Here is a 9,654-nt window from a genome sequence, read left to right as displayed (position 1 = left end):
CAAAATGCCAGCACTTAGAAAGAAGAAGGGAATTTTAGGAGTGAAGGACAAGTTACGGTGTTGTCTGCTGGACGAGGCTGATTGCAGATCACATTTGCTTTGCTAAGTGTTATGTTTCTTTCCCCCTCCTCTTCATGTAATCAAGAGAGAGCAAAAAAAATCCACCATTTTCATGACCTTAAATAGATGTCTGAGACTGCATGAAGTGCTTTATGTATATTTTCTTATTTACTCCTTTGAGGTAGAAACATTCAGAGACATGACTGTCAAGCACCAATAAGTCCTGAGCTAGAATTTAGACCCAGGCCTGCTAGATCCTGAAGCCTGTATTCATGACTGGTGCCTTCTGCTGTCTTCTGCAAGATTCCTTATCAAAAGGAAGTTATTTGGAACAGAGAAAAACCACATAGAGAGAAAATACGGCATGAGAGCATCTTATTCCCTTGGTTCTAATTTGCTCCAGAAGCAGCTTCTGGTGGGCCCAGCTGCTGTGAGTATGTGCTTGCCTCCTGGAGGATGTGCCTGGCCTGGGCCACAGACAAGAGATGCTACTCAAGCCAGAATGCCTCTTATTAGAAAGTTGTAAAGGGTCACTTGGCTCCTTGCTCACACGTCTGTGGCTTTATTGGCATGAGTCCTCTATGTCTGCCTGGCAGAGCCAGTGCCTGGACATGGTGACATTTGGGAGGTCAGATGGTCCATGGCGGTCAGCACATTTCCTCCTCCACTCCTTCCTTGTCCTTAGGAGAACCAATTTTGCTTTAAAATGATTCCTTTAAAACTAAAGTTGTTGGGCCTCCCGTGGTGGCACAGCAGTTGAGCGCAGGGCTGCGAAGCTGCCACAGCCTCTGCAGCGCCGGTTCGATCCCCGGCCACTGACGAGGGTCCCACATAGCGCACAGACCTCTTCTGTCTCGCCCGCTGCTCCCCTCAGCAGTGTATTTCATCATTCTGCCTGTTCTGTTCCCCGCTCTGGCTCTGGTGAGTCCTCTCACCCTCCCACACTTCTGACTGTACCCAGTGCTTATATAAATAAATAAATAAATCTTTAAACAAAAAAACTAAAGCTGTTATTTGCAACTTTCCTCCCTCAGTCCTTCCCAGAGTTTTGTGTGCATACTTAACTAGGACCACATTTGGCAAGGAAAGAAGCCATGGGACAGGGGGTCTGTGCAAAGGGGAGGACAAATAGCACGCTGCATTTGGTTCTTCTATGTCTCATAGCACTTTTTGTCTCCCCAAGTAACTTTTTGTTTTTCAGGGTTCTTTGTTCTTGTTACTTGTTTTTACATGCTGGAGACAAAATGCCTTGAGAGCTGTGCGATCTGGGGCCTGACTTCAGCTCTGTCTTACCAGTTGGGACTGGTTCATTGACCTGTAAAATGGGAGAGTTGAGTGGGATTATTTATTACCAAGCCACGCTGATCATCAGAATCACCACTGGTGTGTTTTAGAAGGGGCCTTCTCTCAGAACTTTGAGTCACAATTCAGGGGGAGAAAGAAAAAGGAGAGTGCGGAAGGAGCAGAGACCCAGATAATTGCAGCAAGCTCCCCAGTTGCAAGTTGGATGCAAAGTTGAGGAACCGCTGTATGCAGTACTGCCGGTCGCCTTCCCCAGGGGTGCCATCTGAGTGTGTGACCTCCACGAGCATGTTCACGTGGTATAGAGCATGAGCAGTTGTGCAACACGGCAGCCCTGTGTGAGCTGGTTTCTGTGGAGGGTCATTTCCAAACAGGGATGATCTTGGATTTTAGGGCAGTAGAGTGGGGTTATGTTCTGAGTGGACAGTGGTTCAGAAACATGTGGTTAAGGGTGGAGGCACAGTTGCAATGACATAGGATAGGAAAGAGGAAGCAGCTTTAAAACAGCAGATGGATGTGGCTTGCCACACAGGAACCTGACTGCCAGATCTTCTCCCACAGTATATCTGGTACCATTCTCAGAAGAGGGGAATTAGGTCTGTGAGAAAAGTCCAGTGGAGAAGACAGCTCAGCCCAAAACATGGTTCTTGGGTCAGGGTTTCCCAGACAGGGTTGAGTTAAAGAAGAGAAACAGGGCTTTCTCACAGCAAAGACAAAGTTGTAGTTGGTCACTTGTAGTTCGGTATTTTTTCATTTTGTTTTCTCTATAAATTACATAGTTCATTTGAAAAAAATAATCCAGCCTTTTCTTAATCAAATCAAAGAAAAAAATATTTCTTTCACATTTAGTCTGCATAAATTATCACAGTAGTGGCAGAAGTTGGGTTATAATGGTAAAAGACTGGAACAAAAATTAGAGATACTGGGTAGATAAAGGTTAAAATTCTGGGGAAAGAGTTGGGGCTGCAGCTGTGATTAGATTGTTAGGAATGAATTGTTTCTGCATGAACTGCTATGTTGCTAAACTAGCTTGAGGTATGTCCACACTGTCTAGGACAGTACTTTGCATGAGGATTAGTTGAGGCACTTGTCAATAATGCAGAATCCTGCAAAGTTCCTGGTCAGTTCTGAATCAGTATGTTTGGAGGAGACACCTGGACTCTGCATTTGGCATGAGCACTCAGGGACCACACTTTGAGAAAGCTGTGCTAGACAATGAGAGCAAGGGGGTGTACTCTGATCCAGAATAGAACATGTGTTCCTTGGGAATGATGGCAACTCTTCTGATAGCAACTCTTAGTTTCCCTTCATGTAATATACATAGTGATATCTTCCCCTACCACAATCACAAGTCTTAGAAAACAAGCCCACATAAAATGTATAGATAAAAGAGATAGTGCTAGTTACTGAAAATAGAAATCTATGTGAGTAAAATTTTGTCATAGACTTCTATAAACCACCTGCCATAAGCAGCACTTAGCATAGGAATATGCATGTAGAAGGTACCCTATATATAGATATACATATAATGTTTGCTTAAGAGTCTTTGAAAGATTTCTAGGATATTAAAATGACAGAAATATTATTAGTTCTATCCCTGTACCTATTAGAAAATAGAATCTGCCACAGCAACATAGAGGGAAAATAGGAGAATTTGCCAAGGCAGACTGAGAGAGGAAACTCAGTAGATAAGGAAAACAAATACTGACCAATAATATTTTGTGTTTGTGATGTACTTTGTTCCTATTTGGGGAAAGTAATAGTTAAAGTCTAGCTGCTGTAACAAAAAGACCCAACAATATATACTGACTTAAATAATAAAGCAGCTTATTTATTGTTCATGTGACAGCCTGTTATCTGTGGTCTATGTCTGTTGAGTGATTCTGCCCTTGGGGTCATTTAGGGACCAGTTTCCTTCCATTTTGTCACTCTGTTATCACCTAGAGCACTGTTATCATCTGCATTGCAGAAGCTGGCTTGTCACCTGGAAAAGGAAAAGGAACATAAAACATTTTAAGACTCAAACTTGGACATAGCACATACACTGATAAGCTTAAAAACACTGCCATGCCTAAGTGAAAGGAAGGCTGGGAAAATGTAGCCTAGTTAAATAGCAGGATACTCAGTTTTACCTCTATTATTGATGTTATAGCAGAAGGAGAAACAGAACTGGTGACTAACTAGCAGTCTCAGCCACAGGGAAGGTACACGGGACTTTGAAAGTAGAGCTAGTCACTACTTTTCATGGCTTCCCTAATTGGCCAGAGCTGCCGCTGTAGAGTATCATGTTTCCTTTAATGTGTAGTTTCCAGACTGTCTAAAATCTCATTTCTAGTATCCAGATAATCTTGTAAGTTATTTTGGGCAATGTGGATGCTGGCATTCCCTTTTCTCAGTTTTGGGGTCTCCCATATCCTCTGAGGTCATGAGAAAAGACTTGTTGGATCCTGTCATACAGTTAATGACTCTGCCATTGGTTGGAAAATGTCAAAATCACCAGTATGAATTGTCTTCCACTTGATTTTCCAACAGTTTTAACATAATGACTCTCAAATATAACAATGGTCACAATGCCTCCAAACATTAAGAATGTTTTCTTAAGAACCATCCAGGCAGAGAATAAATTCACAAATTTTCAACGTTTTACCAGTTGTTCCCAGAGCGCCACCTGTCCCTGTACTCTTTTTATTCTACAATATCTCCTTATTTAACACCTCTCCCCCTCCCTTCCCGCCTTCTCCCTCTGTCTCTCTCTTTCTCTCTCCCTCTCTCTTACTTTTGTTTGGGTGAATGAAAGGAAAGTTGGGAAGAGAACATTCCTTACCAACAATGTACTTCTGAAAGATTGTCATTATTTTGTGGTGTATAGAATGATTCATAACAAGGAAATCTTATAATTACGTGCCTTGGGATGCTCCAAAGTGAAGTAACTCTGCTGCCATGCATCTAGAAAGATTAATGGCTTAGACCGGAGGTTGGCAGGTGACAGACACTGTTAAGGAGGGTGGAAGCATATTGACACAAGTGAGAGCTTCTGCCTGAATGGGTGTGCGGGTTTGGAGAGTGACCTCCCATGGTTTGCCAATTGTGGTAGCAGTTTATAATAAAATCAAGAGGTGACCTATTTCATGTACAGGAATCTGCAATGTGCCTTCAATGAGAGGACCGCTGCGAAGTGAATGAATTTGTGAGGAGAAAGGAGGCTTTAATTTCTCTTCCACTTTTCCCAGGGATATAAAACTGTGTTATGGTAAACCAAACCTCTGATATCATATACAACTGCTGGCATTTCTAGATTGTTTTAATGGCCACTCCTTATTGCTTAATACTAAGCATTACCATCTGTTTCTTTCTTAATTATAAATGCAGCAGGAATTCACAATTACATCAGTAACAGTGGAATAAAATGGAGTCAGACGCCGGTGCTTAACACAAGGCAGCCTTCCTCTAATGCTTTTCTGCTGGGCAGTTGTTGGTCAGGGAAGAGAAAAATCTCCCTCCTCTTCTCAATACTTACCATGAGGGGTATCGGGCTGTCAGTTCAGCAATTTTCTTTCAGTGAAGGAAAGAACTGTGTTTCTGACAATGGTGCTGGGGATTTGTGGGCAGCTCTTTCTCACAATATCGGAGGCCAGTGGCCTGCTTGTCCTGCTGTTATTGGCCTGTGTTTTTGTGAGAAGAGATATGAGCAGTACTAGCCCAATGCCATGAGTCATGTCCATCCCCCAGAGAAGAGCTGGGAGTAGACATCTGAGGAACTTTGATCAGCCCACTGCTCGCCTGGCTGCCTGACCCTGAAAAACAAGGGAGCATTTGTGGGGGAAGGCCTTGTAGAAACGGAAGAGATACTTAACTCAGCATTACTTAGGCTTTTATTTTTCATTAAGTGGAAAATTTGATCAAATCTTAGCTCATGGTATTTTAGAAGGAAAAGAAATCCATAGCAGTCACCTAGCTTGGAGCCATGGTCCCTCTTCTTTGTGTGGCACTTGCCCAGGTCCAGGAGGGGCTGTGGTGTCATCAGAATAGGACTTGGAGCCACACTGTGTGCTTGGGGTTCTGTTCACTGCCTTCTCAGTGTCTCAGTTCTCTGGAGCTGTGTCTGTGGAGATCATCATGCTTCTTGTGAAGGCTGCTTTTGGGTAAATATAGCAAGAACACGAACTAGGATAAAAATCCTAGTCTACTGTGTTGCCCATGGTTTTCTTCCCTTTCTGTTCACATTTATCATAGATGAGGAAGGCTAGTCCAAAGAGGTTAAGCGCCTTGCCCAGCCTGGTACATCTCCTCAGTGATAGGTCTGGAGCAGGAAGTGGTACTTTCTAAGACCACTGTTCCAAGAGTTGTTTTCAGGCATGCCCTCAGATCTAGTAGGCCTGTTGCTATCTTTTTCCATTTCTATTACACTTTGTACTTATACATATTAATAATCTTTGCAATTGTCATGGACATCACATTTTTCAATCTGTACTTTTGAAATTGAATTTTCCCATTTAATTATGTCATTGGTCAAATAGGTATATAATCTTATTATTACTCCTTTCTTACACTTGAGGAAATGGAAACTCTGAAATGTCAAGTATATTGTTGAGAGCACTGAAGATTGAGTGAGGGCTTGAACCCAGGAGTCTGAGACTCCAATGTGTGGGATTCACTTGTATAAGTGAACTCTCATGGCCATATCAGCTGAGTAGGAGAGGACTGAGATGAAACAAACAGGGATCAGTATTATTACCTGTGACTCAGTGTCATTGTTCAGGATGAGGATGCTTCAAGACAACCACAGATGTTTTCTTGAATGTTATCAATATTTTAGTGATGCATGCGTTTTCAAGCCACCAAAAGGTTTACATGGATAAATAAAGAGGTAGAACAAGAGACAACAGGTTTCCATTGGGGGTTGTTACCAAACCGAACCAAAATGAAATGTACAAAGCAACAACCAGAAATCCCTTGCTCTAACATATAAATGAGCAGCTTGCTAATTTAAAAATGCAAATCATAAATGAGGAGGCCATCTGAGTCATTTGTTCCTGCCAACTTCAGGTGTAGGTCAGTCAGAAACAAACCGGGGCATGTTCTCAAATGGGGGGGTCTGACAGCTCAGTGGCAAGGAAGCAGAGTGTGTGGTGCTTGTGCTGGCCTTTCTGTCCCCATGCTCTAGGCAATGATGAGGTTCCTCTGCCCGTTCCCAGCCTCTGTTCTGTCTGTTCTGTGCAGTGTGGTTAGTGGTTCTTGATACCCACGTCTCAGTCAGTTTCACTTAGGTCACCCTCTCTTGCCCAGCATCTGATGCCTAGGGTCCTCCTGGGTGCTCTCACTGAGCCATCCAGGCCTGCTGTACATGTGCAGGCTTACCGAAAGGCAGTCCTTTTGGGCAATGAAATGAAGTCTTTTCATCTAGAAACGCTTGCATAGAAAACCGTGCTAATTTTAAAAATGTAAATATTGACATTCTGAGCATTTCCTATGTAACTTGATTTGGTCTGATTGCCCCATTATTTCTGCTATTTCTGTGGACATTTTACCAAATCTGGGTTTAGAGAGCAGCACAGGGGCAGCATTATTCTAAAGGGCAGAGCATGAACTGTAGAACCGGCCAGGCCTGGCATCCAGGCCTGGTTCAGAAGCTTCCTGTGTGAGTGCCTGTAAATTCTCTGAACCTCACTTTCCCCGTCTGTAAATTGAGTAGCAGCACCCCCACCTGCTGATGCTGGCAGATCAAAGGAATGATGTGCTAGAATTCAGGAGTGGCCTTTTGCCTGCGCTCCCTCCCAGAACCAGAGGAGTGATTCATTTGTGGTACTTTTTTCCTCATTAGAAAGCTTTAGCGACACAAAGGTCATTCAGGATTCTTTTAACATATGAAATGCATTCATTTGATTGAAAGAGACTCAAAAACATTATTTTTGAAGTTTCCTACCTTACTTTAGAATTCAAGTCCTGTCACATCAGTTTCCACTTCAAGTTATACTTTCGTTTCTTATCTCACTACTGTGAGCAAGGCGTTCTCTCTGTTACCTGCCTCCACGTGCCAAGTACATCTTTGTGAGCATATTGTTGGTTTTAATGTAGCCGTTTAATGTCAGAAAAATCTCAAAGTTCCAGCTAGGTAATAATGACTGAAAATGCTTATTAAAAAGTACATTAAAAGATAAGGCTACTTGGAGGACTTGGGGCATATAAACAGGTTATTATTTTTTTTGTAATTATATTAAATCAGGCATATGCCAGCCCAATTCATGACTTTATATAGCTTTTTTTTAAAAAGAATTTTATAGAAGGCATGCTTAAATTTTAAAAAGTGAATTCCTTTGCCAATTCTTTGAAGGAAATGGTAGAATCTGACCTCGGAGGAGTTTTAAGGGAAACAACCTGGTTATATTGCTGCAGGTTTAGACTTCTAAATTGTCTCGAAAATCAGAACTGCCTTGGCTACATAGAATGATTCTATAATGCTCTCCTCAGAAACCACTCTTTTCATCTGTAAATGAGGCTGTTTGGAGCTCAGTATGAGGAGAAGCAGTGAACAGGAGCACCCTGAGAGGGGAGGGAGTGTAAGGCGTCCCCACAGGGCACCTCATCTGAGTCTGACATCTATGTGTCTGTGAGCTCAGGACCCAATGTTTTCTCCCCTGCTTTTTTCCTTGCTCCTCTCTTCCCACCACACACAGTTGCATGAGTTCATGTACATCCGTATGTCCACTCCCTGGCCTCTCTTACAAATGAGAGGCTTAAAGAAAGTGATATTCTTGGGGAAAAGATGTCATTACTGTCTGTATTAAACCCTTTGATTCTACTAAATATGTGGAGACATTAAGCAAGGCAATCAGGAAGCCACATGCAGCTCCAGATGTACCTTGTTATGGACCCTTGTCCACACTGCTTGTGGGGCTGGTGGCATTTTACAAAATGGTCATAACACTTATGGCCCTTCGCTCCTTGCTCTCACTTCCAAAGTCATCTTTAGGATGTTTCAGAAGAGCCAATGTCTATCTATTCTCAAGTTGGGAATTCTGTGTTCACCCCATGCAAGGTGGTAGGTAATTTAATTCTAAATGAAAGTGAGGGCCAGGGAGCTTTGCCATACCCCTACTCTCACCAGGTGAAAGGACAAGCCATAGGTGTCAGGCAAGAAAGTTAAGTGGATTGGACTCTTTTCTCTCAGTTCAGTGGTTTGGAGACCCACCCATGATAAGCTGTCAAACTTTATTGGATAATTTTCAGTTCCCCTTCTAACCTAAATTCCATGTTGTGATTTCTGGATAGAGAGTAAATTGTATTTTGTAAATGGCCTATTTCCCATCCCTCAGAAGAATTCTTAATCAGCTAAAATTTCAAAGGAGCAATTTAAAGGAAGTTGTTTTGGTTGTTGAACTATTTATAAATTATTATTATTCAGTCTGAATAAAGTCTTGCTGATTGCTAAAAACTTTACAAAATAAATGACATTATGGTCATTTACTTCTCAGCCATTGCTTTACTATTTATACACCCACAAGATTACCTGAACACCACTGAAGAAATTGCAAAATAATGCTTCCTAAATGTGAGGTTTACAAAATGATTATGAATGACTTTTAAAGAAAATAATTCCTATCCCTTTCATTGCGTTTATGCTTCTCTACATAACTTGTCAACGTGTGTGTTGGAGTACCTTGGTGGTAAGTTGGGGTACATAGCCAAAAACAAATTTAGGTTTTTTTCAGTAGACAAATTATATTGGTGCTGTTTATACTCTCATTTTAAAAAATTATTTTTATGGAGGCATCTTTGGTTTACAATATTGTATATGATTTAGGAGTAAAAGTTCACCCCTTTTCAGATGTAAGTTACCACACCACACCTACCACCAAGGCACCAATAATCCTCTATCATAGTCACTGGGGCCCCTCTCCACTTTGTCCCCCGATCTCCCCCTCTGGTAGTCTCAGTTCTATAGTCACATCTCTAGGATTTGTTTTGGTTGAGTTTTGTTTGTTCCTTTGGGTTTTGTTGGTGTTTTTTGCTTTGTTTTGTTTTGTTTTTGTATTCTACATGTGAGTGAAATCATCCAGTATTTGTCTTTATCTTTCTGACTTATTTTGCTCACAGACATTTATTGAGATCCTTCAATTTGTCATAAGGAACCTTCACTTCTTTGTTTTGAGGTTTTCATTTTTTTTTTTTTTTGTTTTGTTTTGTTTTGCTTAGCTTTTTGAAAGGAGACAGCATCCCAAGGCTTCATAGCTATGAAAAGGCAGAGGTAGTTACTACAACCTTGAGATGTTAAAAAAACAGCTTTGTCCATTC

The 9,654-nt window shown here is 41.7% G+C and overlaps 1 long non-coding RNA gene across 2 annotated transcripts; it reads right to left on the bottom strand.

Moving 5' to 3' along the window:
• Window positions 1-3,191: 3,191 nt before the first annotated feature.
• LOC119254050 (uncharacterized) lies at window positions 3,192-5,465 on the bottom strand. Of its 2 annotated transcripts, none has more exons than XR_008553372.1 (3): window positions 5,314-5,465; window positions 4,880-5,156; window positions 3,192-3,346 (listed from the first exon to the last, which is right to left on the bottom strand). It is a non-coding gene; the product is annotated as an uncharacterized LOC119254050 (long non-coding RNA). The 2 variants fall into 2 exon arrangements; XR_005127266.2 differs by lacking the exon at window positions 3,192-3,346 and adding an exon at window positions 4,273-4,354.
• Window positions 5,466-9,654: the final 4,189 nt, after the last annotated feature.

Source organism: Talpa occidentalis, unplaced genomic scaffold (genome assembly GCF_014898055.3).
Source record: "Talpa occidentalis isolate TD23 unplaced genomic scaffold, MPIMG_talOcc4v2.1 talOcc4.2760, whole genome shotgun sequence".
NCBI classification, from domain to species: domain Eukaryota; kingdom Metazoa; phylum Chordata; class Mammalia; order Eulipotyphla; family Talpidae; genus Talpa; species Talpa occidentalis.
This window is presented reverse-complemented; position numbering and strand designations above follow the sequence as displayed.